General features: G+C 44.0%; 1 pseudogene; it reads left to right on the top strand.

Annotated features, from left to right (window-relative positions):
* The first annotated feature begins 1,999 nt into the window (after positions 1-1,999).
* Positions 2,000-2,117, top strand: LOC135052404 (5S ribosomal RNA; annotated as a pseudogene).
* Positions 2,118-23,113: the final 20,996 nt, after the last annotated feature.

Below are 23,113 nucleotides of genomic sequence, written 5' to 3'. Positions count from 1 at the left end.
TTCCCTATATATATATATATATATCAGGACTGAGAAATTCAGAATATGATAGATTATCTAAGGTTCAGAATATTATTTACAGTATAAATGGAAGGTTATCATTATAAGGCCATGGCACTGTGCAGAGGTAAAGCATATGAGAATTAAATAGGCATCACTGTCATGAATATAGTAAATAAGAAGTCTGATTAATACGCCATATAAAATGGGGTAGGAAGCCTGTCTTCCTCTGTAGTGTAACAAATTGGCAGCCCAGTGCTATTCCATGTGTATAATGAATGACGTGAAAGAGACTTATTTTACTGCAAAATCAAGCTACTGATTTCTACAGCTAACATCCACATTTGTAGTCACAGTGCATTGTATGCAATGGAAAAACAGAAGTGCTTCTCACTCCATAATATAGCATTGATTTCCATTATATCACTGACAATGCAGAAACCAGTCTGATTAAATAATATTATAATCATGCTGTCTCTGATTACTTAAAATGTTTAGTAATCTGATTAAAGTTCCATTTGTATTCCCACAGTGCATAATGGGGATAATTTAGGTCTGGATTAATTTACACCCTGGACAAAATGTTGGAAAAAGATGCACGCAAGAAAAAAAATCATATTTACAATTTGTATGCAGTGTATGTTCAGCCGGATACACCCCAATAAGAGTCCAAGTCAAACATAGCAGCATTTGTGACAGGGTTATGCCAAGCATGCATGTGTGTAGTGCACTCACACCGACCCATCATGTGGGCAGGGATAGTAGCATGTAATGTAAAAGTCACATTTCCCTATTTGTACATTATATAATGTACTGAAGTGCCATAGACACAGAGGGGAGTAGTGTTTTGACAATTAGTAGTATATCTTAAAATTGGATTTACTATAAAAAATGTTATGAAATACCAACACCCCCTTATCCATTATTTTTAGTCACGTCTGGCAAGGTTTGAGGATCCGGCAGCTGAGACTTGCCCAAGGAGGTAGTTGTCTGTGGGTGAACTAGACGAGGGGGTTGGATATAGTTCCTTCTCATAGAACAAGGGGCAATGAAGAGCGTAGCGGGGTTAAGAGTCAGTGGGTTGTAGTTCTAGTGGATAGAGCTGAGGTAGAGAACCGTGGCTGGTGAACGATGACTTAAAGATGTAGTTGTAGACAAAGAACTGCGGGTTGCGGCTTTAAAGACGAGGTTGTAAATAATGAACTGCGGAACTGTGAATGGTGGTTAAAGACGTGGCTGGAGACAAAGAACTGTGGACTATGACTTGAAAGACGAGGCTGTAGACAATGAACTGTGGAACTGTGAATGGTGGTTGGAGACGTTGCTGGAGACAAGGAACGGTGGACTGTGGTTTGGAAGACGAGGCTGGAGATAACGGGCTGCGGACTGTGGACGGTGGTTTCAAAGACGAGGCTGGAGACAAAGATCTGCGGACTGTGGCTTGAAAGACGAGGCAGGAGACCCGAGGCCGACCGTGCCCAAAGGGTCTTACTGGACCGGGTTTTCCAGGAGTGTTTCCACAGGCAGCAGCGGGTTAGGAACGGCAGGGCTGCAGCAGCAACTGAGAACCAGCTAAGCAGGATTAGGAGTAACCAGAATACAGCAAGGATCCTGGGAGCACAGGGCAAAAGCACCTACAACAGGGTTGTAACTTGAAGCATTGGCGTCCCTGTCCTAAACCAGCCCCCTTTTATAGGAAGAAGTTTCCCTGGATTGGCTGGAAGGAACAGGAAGCAAGGACTATGCCTCAAACTTGGTCTCCAACATGGCGGCGCCCAGTACTGTAGACCTTTTACATAGCCACACAGCTCACTGCCCCTGGTTTCCTAGCAACAGTTCAGCAAGAGAGACCCGCTGCAGAGGCGTCCCGCCGCCACGAGCGGACCCCCTCACCGCTACTGCTGCCCTCGGACCCGGTGCAACAGCCCATCTTCCTAAAATGTATTCTTTTCTGATTGCGGTGCACTCTCATTAGTGTCTTTTGGACCAAGTTCATCTGCTCTACTATCATACCACACCGAATATGCCCAATCTTGTCTGATCTTGGTAGCCAAGTGGTCTGGGCTTGGTCAGTACTTGGAAGGGAGACCTCCAAGGAATACCAAGTGTTGTAGAGTCTTATTGAACTTGTAGGATGCCGTTACCAATTTACACTAACAGCAGAAGCACCATTGTCTTCCTTCCTACTACTGCAATTGTATCCCCATATACCCTGTAATTAGAATCTGCTTTCAATTATTCATGTGGTATAATTACCTGTACGGTACCACTAAAGCAAGGTGAGGCTCTCTCTAATGCCGATTGACCTATTGAGGCCTTATCAACACAGTTTTATCTGTACTGGTCAGGGTGGAATGTTGCAGCAAGAACCCATGACTGCATACCCCTAACCCATTCAATATTGATAGTGACCAGAACATATCCCCATTTTTTCACATGACAATTGGGTATGGATGTTCTTTGATTGTATGAGTTTGGCAGGATGAACATCCGCATGTGGATTTAACTAATATTGTTATGTTTTAAGTTGGTTTGTAATTTTGCTGTTGTTCCTAGCTTCCTCTGTGAGATATTTATACATTTTAATGATGTACCAATAAAAGTTACGTTTTATTTTCATATGGTATTTACCGATTCAACAAGAGTGCGCCCACACTAAGAGTCTTCTTTTTCTTTCTTGCTGTCCTCATCAGTAGCCTGCCGGGCCACGTTTCACCTATACATAATGGGATACAAGTGTAAGATATACACAAATCCTTATACAGACTCATTTTGGTATGCATGCACAGTACAGAAATAGGAGGCCAAATTCTGTATGAAATAAAAGTTTGAAATAATAAAGATGCATTACTGAGGTCAAAAGACATCAAGACATATTCAAAATGACCATCTCAATTATTTAAACCTTTTTTTCATTTTTCATCTTAAATTATAAATTTTGCATAAATCAAGTTTTGCTAAAACTCCATGAGTATTTCCAAAAAAGTCAGAAGTCAAAGCAAGTGGAAGTTTTCGATGATGACTTTGTTATAGCCTCTGTCTCTGTAGTTAAGAGATTTTCAACCTTTTAAAACTCGCGGCACACTGAACTGTTCGCTCGTTAGATTTTTTCGCAACGGAGCGATTAGTCACAAACTGCGCATGCGCAATGTTCGCAGTGCGCCTGCGCCAAGTAAATTAGCACAAAAGTTTGGTATTTTACTCACGGCATTACGAAGTTTTTTCATCGTTCTGGTGATCGGAGTGTGATTGACAGGAAGTGGGTGTTTCTTGGTGGAAACTGGCCGTTTTATGGGAGTGTGCGGAAAAACGCAGGCGTTTCAGGGGAAAAAGCGGGAGTGGCTGGAGAAACGGGGGAGTGTCTGGGCGAACGCTGGGTGTGTTTGTGACATCAAACCAGGAACGAAACTGACTGAACTGATCGCAGTGTAGGAGTAAGTCTCGAGCTACTCAGAAACTGCTAAGAAATTTCTATTCGCAATTGTGCTAATCTTTCGTTCGCAATTCTGCTAAGCTAAGATACACTCCCAGAGGGCGGCGGCTTAGTGTGTGCAATGCTGCTAAAATCAGCTAGCGAGCGAACAACTCGGAATGAGGGCCAAGATTTGAATATAGTCAAGGCACACTCAAATATAATGGTGATGCATGGTGCAGCTGCGTGTCCTGGGATGTCATGTCGCAGCTTCTCCATAGGTAACACCTGAGCCACATCTGAGAAAGCCAGAAGAGCCCAATACTGCCCGGGCCCAAAATTAGAGCTGGCTCTACAACCACTAAACCCAGTGCCGTTTCTAGCGGCGGGCGAGCCGTGCAACCGCACGGGGCGCCCGCCGCGGCACTTTGTGACTACTCCTCTCCTCCCTCTCTCTCCCCCCGAGCGCTCCTGCTCGGGGGGCGGGGCTTCGCGAAATGACGCGTTTGCGTCGTGACGTCACGACGCAAATGCGTCATTCCGCGAAGCGCCGCCCCCCGAGCAGGAGCGCTCGGCGGGGGGAGAGAGAGGGAGGAGAGGACTGGAGATAACCATCGAAGGAGGAGGCGGCCGGCGCGAGGGACGTGAGTCGGCGGGACCCGAAGAGCGGCAAGTTGTAAGTATTTTCTCTCTCTCTCTCCCCCTCTCCCCCCCCCCCCCACTTGACACCTGCCGCACTGTGTAAAATGGGGATACCTGCCGCACTGTGTAAAATGGGGATACCTGTCGCACTGTGTAAAATGGGGATACCTGCCGCACTGTGTAAAATGGGGATACCTGCCGCACTGTGTAAAATGGGGATACCTGCCGCACTGTAAAATGGGGGCACCTGCCGCACTGTGTAAAATGGGGATACCTGCCGCACTGTATAAAATGGGGATACCTGCCGGACTGTGTAAAATGGGGATACCTGCCGCACTGTATAAAATGGGGATACCTGCCGGACTGTGTAAAATGGGGGCACCTGCCGCACTGTGTAAAATGGGGATACCTGCCGCACTGTTTAAAATGGGGATACCTGCCGCACTGTATAAAATGGGGATACCTGCCGCACTGTGTAAAATGGGGGCACCTGCCGCACTGTGTAAAATGGGGATACCTGCCGCACTGTATAAAATGGGGATACCTGCCGCACTGTATAAAATGGGGATACCTGCCGCACTGTGTAAAATGGGGGCACCTGCCGCACTGTGTAAAATGGGGGCACCTGCCGCACTGTGTAAAATGGGGGCACCTGCCGCACTGTATAAAATGGGGATACCTGCCGCACTGTATAAAATGGGGATACCTGCCGCACTGTGTAAAATGGGGATACCTGCCGCACAGTGTAAAATGGGGATACCTGCCGCACTGTGTAAAATGGGGATACCTGCCGCACTGTGTAAAATGGGGATACCTGCCGCACTGTGTAAAATGGGGATACCTGCCGCACTGTGTAAAATGGGGATACCTGCCACACTGTGTAAAATGGGGACACCTGCCTGCTGCACTTTGTAAATGGGGACACCTGCCTGCCGCGCTGTGTAATACGGGGACACTTGCCTGGTGTAATGTGTAAAAAGGGGACTTTTTTATTTTTATTTTTTCCCCCTGTGGTGGGTGCGATATCAGACGAGGCCACGCCCACTGTAATGAGACCACGCCCATTTTAATCAGGCCACACAGCCTTGTCGGGAGCGCGCGCGCCTTCGGCGCGCGCATGCTTTTTTTCTGGCTATATGGGGGGGGCACGCAATTTTTTTTTATAGCAATGGGGGGGGGGGGCGCATTTTGAAATCTCGCACTGGGAGCCAAATTGTCTAGAAACGGCCCTGACTAAACCCACCAGTATTGATCGTTCCAGGGCCTCGGTAGCAGCAAAACAGTGACTGGCCTGGCTCTGCTTCTGTGGCGGCACACCTGGAGACTGCTCAGGGCACACTAGTGTGCCATGCCACAGTGGTTGAAAAACACTGCTGTAGTTTATGCAGGATATCTAAAAGAAGAATCAGGATACGATCAGATGAAACTTTGGTTATATTTTATTATAATGCCTGGAATAGATAAAGGACATACTGTACTCGGACCACGGAGGAAGAGGTACCAGGCAAGAGGTCAATGCCACAGTCACAGCTACGATGGGGTAGAACATACTATTTGCTGCTAAGCTCTGAGAGATCTCAGAGGTGGATGTCCAAGGTGCCAGATGTCTTCTGGCTGCCCACCGCTGTCTACTGGCTGACCACTACCGCTGCTTATCTGCTCTGCCTATCTCAGCAGTGCAGCATAACGTCGTGACATCACACATTCTGCACCACAACGAACATTAAACCTTTATTGCATCAGCCACTGCCAGTGCAATAAAGCTACAGTGGCTACAATAATGCTACAGCCCAAAATTGCTAATTAGAGTTGAGATGTCCAGCCTGCTCAGATGCCCAGAGCCTTTTAGGATACCCTATGCATTTGCATATACTCCCTATGCCTAGGGCCAGCTCTGGCTCAGTAAATCACAATACAATTGAGAATCTTTGGAGTTCTCATGTGTCATCAGACTAATCTGAATAACCTGCAAATCTACCTGGATGAATCTCTCTAAAAAAGACGTTACACTGTTATTAGAATCCAAAAAAATCAAATTAATAACAATTTTATTGTTCACTAAAATGAGAAAAATTGGTCAATAGTCTGAATACTTTAGCAAGGGTCTCTATGTTTGATGCAAATAGAGGGCCTTATTCAGGTTTGTTAGCAAAGCAAAAAAAGTTAGCAGTTAGAAAAAAAAACATGTTATACTGCAGGTGGGGCAGATGTAACACGTGCAGAGACATTTATATTTGGGTGGGGTGTGTTCAAACTGAAATCTAAACTGCAGTGTAGAAAAATAAGCAGCCAGTATTTACCCTGCACAGAATCATTATAACCCACCCAAATCTAAATCTATCTGCAAATGTTACATCTGCTCCCCCCTGCAGTGCACATGGGCCCTCATTCCGAGTTGTTCGCTCGGTAAAAATCTTCGCATCGCAGCGATTTTCCGCTTAATGCGCATGCGCAATGTCCGCACTGCGACTGCGCCAAGTAAATTTGCTATGCAGTTAGGATTTTTACTCACGGCTTTTTCATCGTTCTGGCGATCGTAATGTGATTGACAGGAAATGGGTGTTACTAGGCGGAAACAGGCCGTTTTATGGGCGTGTGGGAAAAAACGCTACCGTTTCCGGAAAAAACGCAGGAGTGGCTGGAGAAACGGAGGAGTGTCTGGGCGAACGCTGGGTGTGTTTGTGACGTCAAACCAGGAACGACAAGCACTGAACTGATCGCAGATGCCGAGTAAGTCTGAAGCTACTCAGAAACTGCTACGAGGTGTGTAATCGCAATATTGCGAATACATCGTTCGCAATTTTAAGATGCTAAGATTTACTCCCAGTAGGCGGCGGCTTAGCATGAGCAAATCTGCTAAAATCCGCTTGCGAGCGAACAACTCGGAATGAGGGCCCTGGTTTTGCCCAATTGCTAACTTTTTTTGGTTTGCTAACAAACCTGAATGACCCCCAGAATTCCAAACATTGAAATAATGGTGGTCATTCCGAGTTGTTTGCTCGTTGCCGATTTTCGCTATGCTGCAATTTGTTGCTAAATGTGCATGCGCATGGTACGCAGCGCGCATGCGCTTAGTTATTTAACTAAAAACCTAGCAGTTTTTCTGTTGTCTTTGCTGCGCTTTTCAGTCGCACTGCTGATCGTGAGTGATTGACAGGAAAGGGGCGTTTCTGGGTGGTAACTGAGCGTTTTCCGGGAGTGTGCTAAAAAACGCAGGTGTGTCAGGGAAAAACGCGGAAGTGTCTGGAGAAACGGGGGAGTGGCTGGCCGAACGCAGGGCGTGTTTGTGAAGTCAAACCAGGAACTAAATGGACCGAGCTGATCGCAATCTGTGAGTAGGTCTGGAGCTACTCAGAAACTGCAAGAAAATATTTAGTAGCAATTCTGCTAATCTTTCGTTCACTATTCTGCTAAGCTAAGATACACTCCCAGAGGGCGGCGGCCTAGCGTGTGCAATGCTGCTAAAAGCAGCTAGCGAGCGAACAACTCAGAATGAGGGCCAATGTACTGTGGGGGTAATTCAGACCAGACTGTGCAGAGAGTGCACAAACTTTGGTTTGTGCAGCTCTCTGCACATCCGATCGTACCCCTGCACAACGATTACCCCCTCCCCCTGTAGGCGGCAACTACCAGGTCGCAGCAGTGCAAAAATCGCCTGCTTGCGACCAGGTCTGAATTAGGCCCTGTTCTGTATTCTGCTGTAAGATAACAGTCGCATGTCTCTTGTGAGAATCCTACTGATTTATGTAATGTTAATGACGTTACATGTGAAAAGAATGAATAAGTCTGGCATTCTGCATGATTTGAATAGTGAATTTTTGAATACAATATACCTCCTACATGTACACTCAGCATTCAGTAAATTTAATCATTGCAAGAATAAGTTCATTTTAATGCATGGTACAGTTTAATAAATATTCCATCAAGTGTCTGAATCCGGCAAGCAGGCATGCATTTATATTGCACATTTATCAGTACATTCTTTTTTTTATTTTTTTAAAGGAATACCAGGATTTGCAAAACCTTGAAGAAAGTACTTTTCAAAGACTCATTTCTATCACATGATATATTTACATTTGACATCAGAAATTGTTTTGCAGACTCATACAGTTCTTGTCACTTGCTTTTTGAGTTTCATTAGGATTTTGAATATGACATATATACAGTACATAATCGGAATCATAATTTATTTGTAATGCACCACAAATTTGGCATCACCAAACATTCAGCATGTAAATACATGAGCCCAAATTAAATATGTTAACAAAACATTATTATTATTATTATTATTATTATTATCCTTTATTTGGTGGCACAAAGGGTCCATTGCGCCTTACAAGGTACAGAAACAGTGAAATCAAAACAAGAAAAAAGTGACTTACAGTACAGAGCATTGCAGGACATGGAAAAGGTTTATAAACTTGCTGCATCAGCAGTCATGGGGGGGTCATTCTGAGTTGATCGCACGTAGCAACTTTTGCCGCCCATGCGATCAACTAGACGCCGCCTATGGGGGAGTGTATTTTTGCATAGCAAGGCTGTGATCGCTTGTGCAGCCCTGCTATGCAAAAAAAAGTTTTGTGTAAAACAAGACCAAGGTAAGACTTACCCTGTGCGATGAATCCAGCGTTGCAGGTCCCGGAATTTATGTCAGACATCCACCCTCCAAACACCTCGACACGCCTACGTTCGGATCACCCCTCCAAACGCCTTCCTCCTGTCAATCTTCTTGCGGTCGCCGCTGCAACCACTTTATTCGCTAGCAGCATCGCTGCTCGGCGACAGCTGTCGCCGGGCAACGACGCGCCTGCACAATGCGGGCGCAGTGAATGCGCAGTTCCGACCCGATCGCACGGCTACGACAAAGCACAGCGTGCGATCAGGTCGAAATGACCCCCATAGTACCCAAATAAGGAGCAGAGCGGCAGAACCCAAGGTTTGGTGTCATCGTAGGCAGGGCCAGATTAAAAATGGATCAGATGGAACTACAGCTCCAGCCTCCACATTTGGACTAGTGATGATGATGACCAGCTGCCTAGCTGGCCACACAGTCGGCGAAATATGATAACTACTAAAATGTATATAAATTGTATTTCTAGTCTTTTTACAAAATTTATATTTTTATATATGTAGGAAAATATTGGGGCTTATAGTGTAGTGGGTGTATATTAGAGATGAGATATCGATTCCTGAACTTCCTAGATCCAAAATGAGGCAAATATATATAAAAACATACACCCACACAAAAATCTTGTATGTGTTCAGGCCCAGGCCGTGCCCCACTGTGTTAATAAATATAAATACTGTGAGTCTGCAGTGTGAGTTGACATTTGTGAAGAAAATTATTTTATTTTGTACAACTTGTACTAGTGCTAGTGCAACCAAGTACTAGTGCTGTGGCTGCTGCAAATCATGATAGTACTACAACATCTACTAAATGTGGTCCTGGGGGCAGAAAGTTTAGGAAAGGGCACCTGAAATCAAAATCTTTCACAATGTTAAAAAAGGTGTGAGGTGTCAAAACTGACAAATCAGTGCCCAAAAAAATAAAAAAGAACACTAAAGCTGATATGAAACTGAGGAGAGTCTAGGGGTGTCCACGTTAGCTATGTGTGAGTCTGTCATTTTTCACACTGTACTCATAGAGAATCCTCCTTTGCCTAATTCAACCATTTCTGCACCATCTATACATGTGGGGATGATGGTAGAAGTGTGGAAGTGAAACAGGCTGAAACAACATTTGTAAAGGCATCTGTTTCATTTGTGGGCCCAAAGTTAGTAGAGGTAGGGACAGTAACCATCTAGGCACGTCCTCAATGTTACATCATTTACAGTGAGTTAATTAAATTTATTTTACAACATTATACTAATTTATAAAATAATAACAGTCCAGTATCAGCTTTCAGCAGTTTGGACCAGCACATGCAATCTCCACCACCAACATCCTCATCATCCACCTCCTCATTAGTGATTAGAGATAGTCCTTCCAAAAAATTGGTCTGTGGGGGCCTAAACAAACCAAGCACTTCAACCACAAAAGCAGCTGTCCCTGTCGCTGAAATTCTTGGTTTGTTAAACTGTGCATGCCCTTTTTAATTATTCAACATAAGGGTGAGTGGAAGGGCCCAAGGACAATTCCATTTTGCACCACTTTTCTTTTCTGCCACTGCAGTGTGGCAATGTTTCATAGATGTGTTATAAACTGCCATGTGTTTGTGCCGCTGCTCTGTTGCTTAGTAACCAGCCAGCTCACTGCAGCATTTGGCCAATATTGATGAACTGTGAGGTGGTCAAAATTAACTGGAAATGACTGGAAAGGAATGTTATTAAGGTTAATAATACTGTAGGAACAAAAAAACAAAAAAAACAGATCCAAAACCAAAATACATGTCGGCGGTTTGGCAACACCAAAACTAAAACCCGATGATGAATTACATACACAACCAAAACACGGCAGTCAGCGAACATCTCCAGTGTATGTGCCCACGTGTCGTTGGCCACACCAGTACAGCACTGGTCACAGCTTCTCCTCTACTCATAGGACCTTGAATCTTTTCAGCCACCAGCCCATATAGCCCTTAATACGACCATGATTGTATGCAGTGTGGAGGAGATTAGGGTATAAGAGAGGGAAAGAAAAGCAAATGAGGGAAGAAGGACCAGCTCAGAAGATTTTATAATCTAAGGGGATGGACACACAAATTTTGGATTACCGCAGGTATGAGCGCTCCCGATACCCGCATTATCCAATTTTTAAAAATTGGTTGTGGATTTTTTTCTGGGCAAAATCCTGTGGGGGGAGACAAAAAATGCAGCCGGGTACTTACCTGTGTGTTCCAGCCACTCCGTTGGTCTCCACTGCTCTCTGTCAGCTCATTTCCATAGTTCCTCTGCGAAGGAGGGTGCTGGGAGGAGAAGAGGCTGCTGGGAGGGGAGGTGGCTGCTGGGAGATGTACAGTACTTCTCCCTGCTGCTGCCATTGGACACACATGGGGGTCACACATATGCATGGGGTGGGGCTCACACGCCCACACACCAGGGATCGCACACCTGACAGTGGTCACAGGGGTCTCACACACACCGCTGCTGCAGAAGACCAGCCTGCTGGGATCCGGTCAAATGAGACAGCACTGCAGAAGCAAGTCTGGCTAATTTTTACAAAAAATGAATTTATTTTTTATAAAAGTTAGTCATTCTGAAAAAAAATTGAGTGCCCTCCTCCCACTCCCCAAAATAAACAAAGACCCTGCACCCAATTGAATACCAAAAACCAAGCAGGTGCAAGATCTGGCATCTAACTGGATATGCTCTTTAGGGTAAAGACAGTAGGCAAGGAATTGTGCAGGTACAGTGATAGAAAGTGACCACACCGGGTGCCACCAACCCCGGGTGCCGACTCTCAAGGTTGTTTATATATATATATATATATATATATATATATATATATATGAAAAAAGAGGGGATGAGGGATAAATAGCGACCAAGGTGTCAATAAAATAGGTTGCCAGTTAAAATATTATAAAGTATTTATTAAAATGAACATAAAAGAAACACATAAATAATGGGGACAACAATATACACACAACTGAGCTAAAAGCACTTAAATGAATATATGCACTTAAAAAATATAGAATTTTTCCTTATCTTAGAATGAGGTAGGTACAGGTCACCCAACGCGTTTCGTCTGATGAGACTTCTTCAAGGGGTCTTCGTGGCACTCACCTGATTGGCTGTATGCGCGTCTGCTGTCAGACAGCGCATCGCAAAGCCTCTCCATTATATTCAATGGTGGGAACTTTGCGTCAGCGGTGAGGTCACCCGCGGTCAGCCGCTGACCGCGGGTAACCCCACCACTACCCGCCAAGTTCCCACCATTGAAACTAATGGAGGGAGCTGTGCGATGCGCTGTCTGACAGCAGACGCGCATCCAGCCAATCAGGTGAGTGCCACGAAGTAGCACTTCCTGATTGGCTGAAGGGACCTTCTGTGACAGCAGTCACGTGGGGTCCCGGCATTCGTGGAAAGGGGTCCCATGTGTAAACATGGGACCCCTTTCAGTCCGTTTGGTCCGGGTGTTCGTTTTGTTGTTTTGCCAAGTACGTGGATTATAATCTGTACACTGGATCAGGTGAGTATAATTTTATTCACAGGTACACGTGGATTCTACTTGGACAAGTGGACAGAGGTCGGCGTGTGAACATAGGTAAGTATGTGTGTGTCGACATGTGTGTAATGAAGTTTTACTATCACGGTGTGCGTGTCCTGTTTTTATTTGGGTATTTTTTTTCCAGTAGAACTACAGGTACCAGCGGGCCCGTTTTTCTCCTGCATGCTGGTACTTGTGGTTCTTCAAGTAAAAGCTTGCGGGGGAGGCTTGCTGGGACTTGTTGTACTACTGGAAAAAACAATATTCTTTCAAATTTCTCAAGGCTATCACATACCTCCCAACTTTCGGCTTTAGGAAGGCGGGACTCTTGCGTGGCGTAGCCGTGTGTCGATCCAAAAGGGGGCGTGGCCTCATCCGTGGTGGGCGTGGTCTCGCCCGAGTGGGCGTGACCTCGCCAAACGGGGCATTTTCCTGCCTTTTGGGGGCGTGCCCAGCGCTCCCCGAGCAGCTGGGCAGCACCCGCTCCCCTCCTAGCACTGAATGCATGCAGTGCTTGTGCGCACAGCATGTTTTCAGTGATCACCGGCTGCTCTGCAGTGCAGATCAGCGGGTGATCAAAGGCTCTCCCAACTGCCCCTCTGCCCACGGGACACTGCTGCCCGCAAGTGGGACAGCGGGACAGGGTCCGAATAGCGGGACTGTCCCGCTTTGGTATGCTATCAGCCCCCCATCCGTAGCCCTTGGATGGGGGGGACAGCCTCGGGGTGACTAGTTGGATATTTAATGCCACGGCCGCAGGGCGCTGTATAAAAGTGACCCCCGGCTGTGGCATTATCTGTCCAGCTAGTGGAGCCCGATGCTGGTGTAAAAAATACGGGGGACCCCTACTCTTTTTGTCCCCCGTATTTTTTTGCACCAGCACCAGGCGCAGGTTTTAAAAATACGGGGGATCCCCTGTCATTTTCCCCCCGTATTTTTAGAACCAGGACCGGCTCGAAGAGCCCGAGGCTGGTTATGCTTTGGAGGGGGGACCCCACGCCATTTTTTTTCGGGATTTTACCATTCCATTAAAAAAAAAATAATAATAATATTTTTAAAAATATATAAATAATACTTGTGCCTCCAAAATAGACAAACCAATTACCTAATCCCTTCTAATATAAATAAATATGCTATTACCAATAAAAAAAACACCAAAAAAAACATGTTTTAATTTTTTTTTATTAGATTCCCCCACCAAAGTGTGGCGGATTGAAAATGACGAATTTACTGTCTAAAAGCACTGTTGTCGAATTTCCAAACTTCAATTGAATATACTTTTGGCGAATTGCTGCATTTGTACCATTGCAGAAATGTCGAATTTGACAAATGTCGAATTTCAAAAAGTCGAATTTTGAAAGTCCGTTTTTTTGACGGAAAGTACTGAATTGCATTGTCGTTTTTTTTTTTTGGGCGAAAAAGTCCAGTTTTTTCGACAATTTCGGGAATTCGACCGCAATTGCATATACCCCATAATGTCTAAGTGGAAGATACATAAAAAACTGTCTTTGAGGGATAGAGAATTTTTCTTGGAATTGGGTAAAGGAGAGGAGTCGTCCACCAGGGTCAAAGACATCTTTTATGGCATTGATTCCTTGACATCGCCAGATATAAAATGGAAAGAGTGGAGTTAAGAGAAAATCCCTGCGCTCTAGGAGCAGCTATAGTTAGTGTGGACAAGAGTATATCACCAATTATACTCCAAGGGGTTAAACATGTGAAAAGGATTTGAGTACACACTTTCAGTAGCGCTCCATATAACAGCAATACCGTAAATGATATAAATATAAAAATAAATATAAATATATGTATAACTTCTTGTGTGATTCTAGAGGGGTTTTTTCATGAAATCTTCTACTGATGAGGTATTTTCCAGCCGTCTCCGTCAGTTCAGATCGTGGGAGGGAAAAGGGAAATTGGGAGAAGGAAAAAGAAAAAAGAAGAAAAAAGTCTCTTAGTCCCTGTATCCTATACGGTTGGATATAAATATATCAAAGGGTGAATCCTAGATCTTCCTCCGTATGGGTGGTGTTTGTTGTTTACAGTTCTTATAGGGTCACCCTTGTGATAAGCAGTCAATTGTGTGCTCACACTGTTCTTACACAGAACATAGAAGAAAATTCTTATAAAGGTTTCTTTTTCCGTCACTAGTACAAAGACTGGGTGAATGCTCACATGTATGCTTACATCAGCTAGAGTGTGAAGAAACACATCAAGGTATCTTTTATCGATCCTTCCTGGTTCCTTCAGATAATTCCTCGTGATTTCCCAAATGGGGCCACAGAAAGTAAAGCAGAAGGAAGTGGTTAGTTGGAGAATATCTCAAATAGGTATACACCTGTTCGGGGTGCCCCTATATATGAAGGAAGTGGTGCAAAAATAGTATATATGGGACCACCTGTTCTGTGAAGTTCGATAGAAGGGATAGCTTACATGGAGGCTTACATATGAATAAACATGAAATCACACATAAAGGTATCTTTGTTTTCTGAGTTTAAATCTCACATAGGACAATCTGAAATGCTCACTTTATCTGCTTACATCAGCAGGAGTGGTTCAAGCTCATAAAGGTTTCTTTTCCCAATGACAGATGGGTTCAGACGGTACCAAAAAATATGATGAAATCCTCGTGATAAAAAACAGTTCTTTGCATTTATTCCAAAAAATAAAAAAAGTACAAATACCACAATAAAATATAAACATAAAAAAGGAGACCTCTGGGTTTGATGCCAGATGGAATCACTAACCAAAGGGGAGAAAAAATGGACCCGAGTTTCTCACCACTACTGGTCAGCGGGGTATCAGTCCCAAAGGCCAATCTTAGTATCCTATCAGCTCCTCACCAATGCGTTTCGACCGGATGTATGGTCTTTTTCAAGGAATGTGTCTTGATATAAAATGTTTTGTTCTACAAGGAAGGCGGGAATTTGGGATTTCCCCAAATGGGGATGTACAGGGTGGAGAAAGGGTCACTTTTAAGATTTTTATGTGTAGCCAGCCAGGCTTTATAAGTATTATTGAAGAGAATATTGGACTTAATCTCCTTCGGAATATCCATTAAGGGTGTGTGGAGGAGTGCTGCTGGGGAGTAGGAATAAAAGAGAGCCTCTTCCAGGATCAAGTTGGTATAAAGTTCTTGACGCAGAAGCCAATCAGAGGCATAGTGAAATAATGCAGCTCTGGCAAATATCTGAACATTGGCTACACTCAGACCTCCCCTCTGTTTATTAAGGTAAGTACGTGCCCTAGGCATACGAGGCTTCCCATTTTTCCATATAAATTTAGAGAATAATCTAGAACATATCAACGCATCTTTCCTTGAGATCACAATAGGAAGCATTTGAAGTAAATATGCTAGTTTAGGGAAGGTTACTGACTTTACCACAATAATCCAACCCATTAGAGAAAGTGGGAGATCCATCCAGTTTTCCAATTGGGTTTTCATTTTCTGAATAATTGGGTAATTAAGTGAGTATATATGAGATAATTGAGAAGGAATATAAATCCCTAAGTATTTCAGTTTAGTAGAAGTCAACGTGAGCTGAGTAGAGAGACTAGAGAGAATCGGGGGGTCCCCTGAACATTTTAAAGGTAGTAATTCAGATTTGTTTATTTTTATTCGATATCCGGCAAAGGAGCCAAATTCAGAAATAGTTGTAAGAATGGCCGGAATAGCAGTCATGGGATTTTTTATAAAGAGGAGCATGTTGTCTGCAAACAAGCTTAATTTAGAGATTAGCCCATTGATTGATATGCCGGTAAAAGTTGGTAATTGTCATAGGGCGATAGCAAGGGGTTCCAGAGCTACTGCAAATAATAATGGGGATAGAGGGCAACCCTGTGTCGTCCCTCTCTGAGTAAAAAAGGGAGCAGAGAGGTATTTATTAACAAAAATTTGGGTGGGATGGTTATGATATATGGTCTGCACAGTGTGTACAAATTGGGGAGGGTCTCGAACAAGTGATCCCATGTTACCAGATCAAATGCTTTCTCAGCGTCCAAAGATAACAGGAAAACAGGACCACCTGCTTGAGACATCTCCAAAGACTGTAAAACAGCTAGAATTTTTCTTATGTTAGTCACTGAATGCCTACCCCATATGAAGCCGGTCTGGTCTTTGTGAATTATTTCAGGAAGCATTCTCTTCATTCTATCTGCTAAGATTTTGGTAAATATTTTATAGTCAACGTTAAGCGACGCTATGGGCCTATATGATGAAGGTAATAATGGATCTTTCCCTGGTTTAGGCAGGACTCGGACTATTGCAGAATTAAAATATTGGGGGATCGAATGAGAAGAAATTAAAGAGTTATAGAACGATGTTAAAGAGACAACAATTTTTGGGGAGAGGAGTTTAGAAAATTTTGTAAATAACCCATCGGGGCCCGGAGTTTTCAGATTCTTAAGTGTCTTAATAGCATTTAGTACTCCTGAGTAGTAAAAGGGGTTATAAGCGAGTTTGAATGTTCTGAGGAGATTTGTGGTAATGATATCCTTTCCCAAAATTCCTTTTTAGCTTCAGTATTGATAGGGTCTTGGGAATAGAGGTTATTATAATATGTATGGAGGATATCTGAGATCTTTTTCCCCTCGAATTGGGTGGTGCCCGTTTCATCTTGCAAAGCAGCAATATGATGAGGACCATCATTCGTTTTAAGAAGGTTGGATAGCAAACGACTAGATTTGTTCCCAAATTGAAATATATTATGTTTACCCGCAGTCAGAAATGTATAATCCATTTGTGTTAAAACTTTAATAAGTGCTGTTTCGCCTCTTTATACTTATTTTTATTATCAGATGTGGGACATAATTTAAAAGATTGGAAGGAAGATGTAAGTATAGATTGAGCGTCACGGTATATTGCATTTTGTTCTTTTTTAAATTTAGCCACAAAGGCAATAACTTCTCCCCTTAGTACCACTTTGGCAGTCTGCCAAAACAGACCAGGGTCAGATTTATGTTCGGAGTTATTAAGTTAATAAGAGTCTCAAGCTGCCTGCAGCATAGATTGAAATTTTTGGGATGCTGCCAATTTGGCTGGGAATCTCCAATGGGAGCAAGATCCCAGGGTAAATTTGGTCTGTATAGTTAGTGAGATGGGAGCATGGTCCGATATTAAGATTAGTTCTATGTCGGTATCAATGACCCTGGTGGACAAACTATCAGAAATAAAAAAGTAGTCTAGACGTGAAAAGGAATTAAACATGGATGAATAACAGGTATATTCTAAGTCAATAGGGTTATGTAACCTCCAAATATCAACAAGACCCAATTGGGTTGCCATATAATTTAAATTAACCTTTGGGAGATTACATTTTTGTTAAGAGATACTCTTTCTATCTAATACCAAGGAAGAGACCAAATTTAGATCTCCTCCCATAATAATTGGGGAGCTTGAGTACGGTCTAAGGAGATCTGTAATTTTTAAATAAAAATATTTATCATATACCGCAGGTGCATAGACATTGCACAGAGTACATCTGGAACCCTCCAGTGTTATATCCAAGATAACATAATTGCCCGCAGAGTCTATGATCTGATGATGGATATCATAAGCAATTCTTTTTCGAACAAGAATAGCAACTCCTCTTGCTTTTGAATTAAAAGAAGAGAATGCGATAAGCTGGTGACGAAGCATACTAAGTTTTACATGCTCATTAGGCGTTAGATGGGTCTCCTGTAATAAAGTAACATCAGCCTTCACCTTATTTAGATAAGTGAGAATCTGCCGACGCTTAATGGGTGAATTAATGCCCCTCACATTCCAGGAGTATAATTTAAGCTGGGAAGCCATATTCTGTACAGAAATTTGGTTTATCTAAACCCACGACATCCACCATCAGACCACAAGGAAAAGCAAAATACATCAATTATAGAAACATTGATAATTTTAGTAACAATATGTCAGTGAGAAGTATATCTCTCCAGCTCCCTGGCGAAAGAGTATACAGAGAAGAGGAAGAAAAAAGAACAGAAAAAAGGAAAGAAGATATAGTACTAAAGAAAGTAGTACAAAAGTACAAAATACAAAAGGCAGAAAATAGTAACCACATTGCAATCTCAAACAGTAACCGTGGAGTAAACCCATGAATGGGAGAAAAAAGGGATGTAAGGTTCTCCCAGCATTGGACAAGGAAGTATTATCTAGCTCCCCTTGGGGAAGTACTCAGAACATAGTTAATAACTATAGGGTTCTCATTATACTATACCAAAAACTAAGAAAAACATCATCAACTTAGCACAGGCTATGATAATACTAGTTGGTATATAATGGAGAAAGGCAAATTAACCTCATTGAAAGATATAAACCCATGACAACTAAGAGACATTAGTAATCTGGATTAAAGAGGCAATCACTAAGCATTTAGAAAATCAGTATGCTCACTCATTTTGGTCCATGGAGTTTGAGTCTGAGGACTCCATAATGTGCTTTAGGAAAACTCTTGCATCTTCTACGTTCGTGAAATCCTTAGGACCTGGAGCTAAGAAAATACGTAAACGGGCTGGGTATAGAGGAGCAAATTTAACACCTGATTTTACTAACTGGGTGCAAACGGTAGACATCTCATGAAGGGCTCTGGAGACCTCTGCAGAGTAGTCTTGGAACACAAAGAGTCTCTGACCATCCCATTGAAGAGTGCCTTTAGTTTTAGCTGCTGACCAGATCATTTCTTTGTGGTCAAAGTTCAGACATTTGAATATGACCGGCCGAGGACGAGATTGGTTGGAGTCTCGTGGAGGACCTAATCGGTGTGCTCTTTCAATTTCCAAGTACGAAAATTCTTCCGGGATTCCAAGTAGATCCGGTAAATCCGAAAGTAGGAAGTTAAGCAAAGCTGGACCTTTTATGGATTCCCTTAGACCCACAACCCTTAGATTGTTTCTCCTTGATCTATTTTCAAGATCATCAAGTTTAGACAACGTGTTGTCGGGACGATGACAGCTCAGTCACGTGATGTTTTAGGCCTTCTATTTATTGGAAATTAGAGCCAATTCGATTCTCATTGACTGATATTCTACGAGACATGGTGCCAAGTTCCGACTTAATGTCTGTGGCAGCTGACATAAGTTTATCAGCTTGCGCTTGTAATAATGGTTCAACTGTCTCCTTTATAGCTTTAACAATTTCCGCATAAGAAGGAAGTGTAGGAGGAGCTTTCGGAGGCATTGTGTCTACAGATCCAAATCCTATCTCAGAATTATGTGGTAATAACGAGTTGGGAGACAGCTCTACCAATAAATCAGTACGTTTCCCGACACCTTTAATATGTTGAGAGTTAGGTGCTGACAAAATGAGGAATTTGTCCATAACACATTCAGTGAGTGTAATAAGCAATATACAATAGAATCAATAGGTATCCAACGCAGGGAACACTATATGAGTGCATCACGGTTACTATTCGACAAATTTTACTCCATAAACATCATAATTTGATGGATGAGGTATAGCATAATATGAACACCACTGAGTGGGAGGAACTGTGAAATGATCAAAATATAACAGGGGACGAGAAGATTTACATGTCTCACTGCACAGGATAACTGTATATCACCTACAACGATCTGACCAGCAATATGATCTCAGCGACACCAGCCTCCATATATATATATATATATATATATATATATATATATTGAAAACACAGAGCTCCTCACACCTGTAGGGTGAAGTGGGAGGTTGAAAGGTGTAACTGATCAAGTGGCAAATGGCTGGTTACGTCAGCGGCTGCAGGAGTCTTGACAGAATATGACTCTTTTGAAAGGTAGCAAGGATAGCTGCAGGTTAAAGTCACTGTAACAGCAGCAGCGTAGGAATTTTATTGCAGTAAGCAGAAGGATGTGACATGCATACACAGGGGCAGTAGGTTACCTTTATAGTAGGGAAGCTATGTAATGCCAAAGAAGCTGCACTGTGTGGGGCTTTTTTTGTTTTATTTCTCGGTTATAAATGAATATGTTTTGTTTTATTTAATCACATGCTGTGTAAGCAGAGGATACGTGCTGCAGGCAAAGAGAGTCCCCTTATCCCCTCTGTCACTGACACCCCACGGAGACAATTGCATGTACTTCTCTGTCCTTTGTGGAGAAGATAAAAGATGGCCGCCGTGCAGGGAGTCCAGGCTGAGAGGCTGCCGCAAGTCCGCGTCCACGGCTTCGCAGAGGCAAACAGGGGGTCTCACGAGCGGCAGGTGAGGCCAGGGAGCGGGGAACAGGCAGACAGTCCGCCGCTGAGACAGTCGGGGACGCATGTCTTCACCCCGGCACTGCGTGGCCCAATACCCGAGGTCCCGGCTTTATGAGGGCAGGAGGACCACAACCCGCAGAGACAGCAGGAGCTATCTCCCGGCTCCGCAGGGCTCTCCTGTGGGTAGTATTACTCGGGGTGGAGGTGGAGGGGGTACAAATGAGGGGTTTTGATGTTTGCAGGGTCTAGCAGGCAGGAGCTCACCTGACACACAGCCGCCTCGTTTGCCAGCCAGGTCACGCCCCTTCTCTGCTCATTTTAAATCTTTTTAAAAATTGTATAAACATGTTTGTAAATGTAATGCTTAATGCCTTTTAATTTGTAACAAAATAACAATTGTATGTTTTGTATCAAGGACATTATTAAAAATGAAAAGTGACAAGTGAGTATACTGGATGTCTGGTCTTTGCCAGAGACTTTGGGATTTGTGTCACAGCCACTAGGTTTGCCAAGTTAGATTATTTTAATCATCATTATAAGGTGTAAAGTGGGGTTGGGAGGCACCGATCGTGGTGCCTCCCGTTGTGAATAGGGAAAGGTATGGGAGCGGAGGGCGGGCACGGGCAGGGCCAAGCAATGGGCAGGAAAAGCCCATTGAAATTACATGGGAAAGCGGCACCATTAGAGGTGCCGCTTTCATATAGGGACGTGCTTTCAACCTATGAAAGCATGCCCCTGTGAGTGAGGCCACAGTGATTGGCCAGCGGATCCGTCACTGGATCTGATGTCAATCAGTGTGTGGGCATTGGTGGCAGCGGAGGTGCGGGATGTGGCGGGCCGGGCGGCGGAGGTGCGGGCGGTGGGATGCGGCGGAGATGCGGGTGGCGGTGGTGGCGGCGGGACGCGGCAGTCAGGGCCATTCTTGAAATTAAAGACGGCCACCGCATGCCAATCACGGCTTGCTGCGTCATCGCTCCGCCCCCTCCCACTGACTTATATAAGTCAGCGCGAGGCAGCGGCTGTCAGTCCGACAGCAGTGGAGGAGCAGAGAAAAGCTCCTGAAGAGAGAAGACGCTGTGGAAGTCCTGGATGTGCGGCGGCTATGCAAAAGAGCTTAAAGGCCGCCGCCTCCCAGGTGAAGACGCCGGAATCACTGGGGAGGTGGCGCCCCCCCAGGTGAAGACGCCAGATGCCCTGGGAAGGCGGCGGCCACGCAAAAGATCTTAAACTTTTTTAAAGACCGTGATGTGTTTTTTTATATATATTTTCTTTACAGGTAGACTACAGGTGCCAGCGGGCCCTTTATGTCCGGGCATGCTGGCACTTTTGGTTCTCCAAGTGCCAGCATGTTGGGGCAGGCTTGCTGGGACCTGTAGGCCACCTGTAAAGAACAATATTAGCATACAATGAACCCCTCACCAACAGCCACCAGGGGTGCAGGGCACAGCACTGGGTTATCAGCCCAGTGCTGGGTGTTGCTCGGGAGGGGGGACCCCATTTTAATTTTTTTGGGGCCCCACTTTCCGAGGAATTCCAGCCCTGGGCTGACTGGCTTGGGGGTCACTTTAATGGCATGGCAGGGGGACCCCACATTGAGTGTCTCCCCTGCTATGGCATTACCCCCCCCCCCCCCCCACCCTGGCTGGTTCTGCCTGGTGCTGGTTTTAGTGGTGTGTGGGGGGACTACAATTTTTATTTTTTTCCCTCAATGGGGGAGGGGGACCGCACGTCACTGGTATGTATGTGTGTATGTATGTATGTATGTATATATATATATATATATATATACATATACAGTATATGAAGTACTGTATCAGTTTTTAGAAGCCACTGCTTCTTGGCATGTATGATCTTGTAATTTAAGTGCAAAACCCAGTGTGTCTTCAGCTCAAACTGGCCTAGAATTATAAAAATACCTTCTAGGGTAAGACACATTTTTGGAGACAGCCTATGGATTGGCGGCAGTGTAGGTAAGGGGTCATGAAATTAGGTGAAGGTCAAGGTTACAGACAGAAACTGATGGTTGAAAACACACCTGGTCAGTTATGGAGGAATAGACAACAGCTAACAGGAACCAGTCAGCAAAGTAATGGATGGTCAAATATTCAATGAGAACACAGAAGTGCAGAACACCTGTGCCCAGGCACTGCAGTGTACAGTTCGCTGTCCTTTTAAATTTGACCCCACATGCAGCCACAGACCCGGCAAAACTGGTGACTGGAATGAGGGTGCAGACAGGTTCTTATTCAGTAGTAGGTGTGATGACACACTGGTACACAATACATTATACTGGCAGTACTATGGTGACTTTTCTACTTTTCTACAGTGTATTGATGTTATTAATATGGTACAATATCATGCATGCACTAGCAGTATTTATTATATATTTATAAAGGGTTCCATGCACTCTCTAATGGGCGGCCCTATAGAGGCTGGCCACACCCCTAAGCATGGGCACCTACCACTGCATCCCCCGGTGGGCCCTTCATTCACCAGTCCGGCACTGCTTAGATTTTTTATTTTCTGATTTGCAAATGTAGTAATGAAATTAATCATAAAGGTCTGCAACGAGGCTTCAGTTTTTCCAGTATTTCACCATACTCTAGTAAGGCAAAAATTTCCAATAACTAATATATTAATAAAAGTAGCTGCCAACTGCAAATATGACATTTAATTTCTTCCGGCAAACCATTTTAAAGCTTGGAAGAGCTTGAATTAATATTGATAC

Source organism: Pseudophryne corroboree, chromosome 2 (assembly GCF_028390025.1).
Source record: "Pseudophryne corroboree isolate aPseCor3 chromosome 2, aPseCor3.hap2, whole genome shotgun sequence".
NCBI lineage: Eukaryota > Metazoa > Chordata > Amphibia > Anura > Myobatrachidae > Pseudophryne > Pseudophryne corroboree.
The sequence above is the reverse complement of the archived record's forward strand: the minus strand, read 5'-3'. Positions and strand labels throughout refer to the sequence as shown.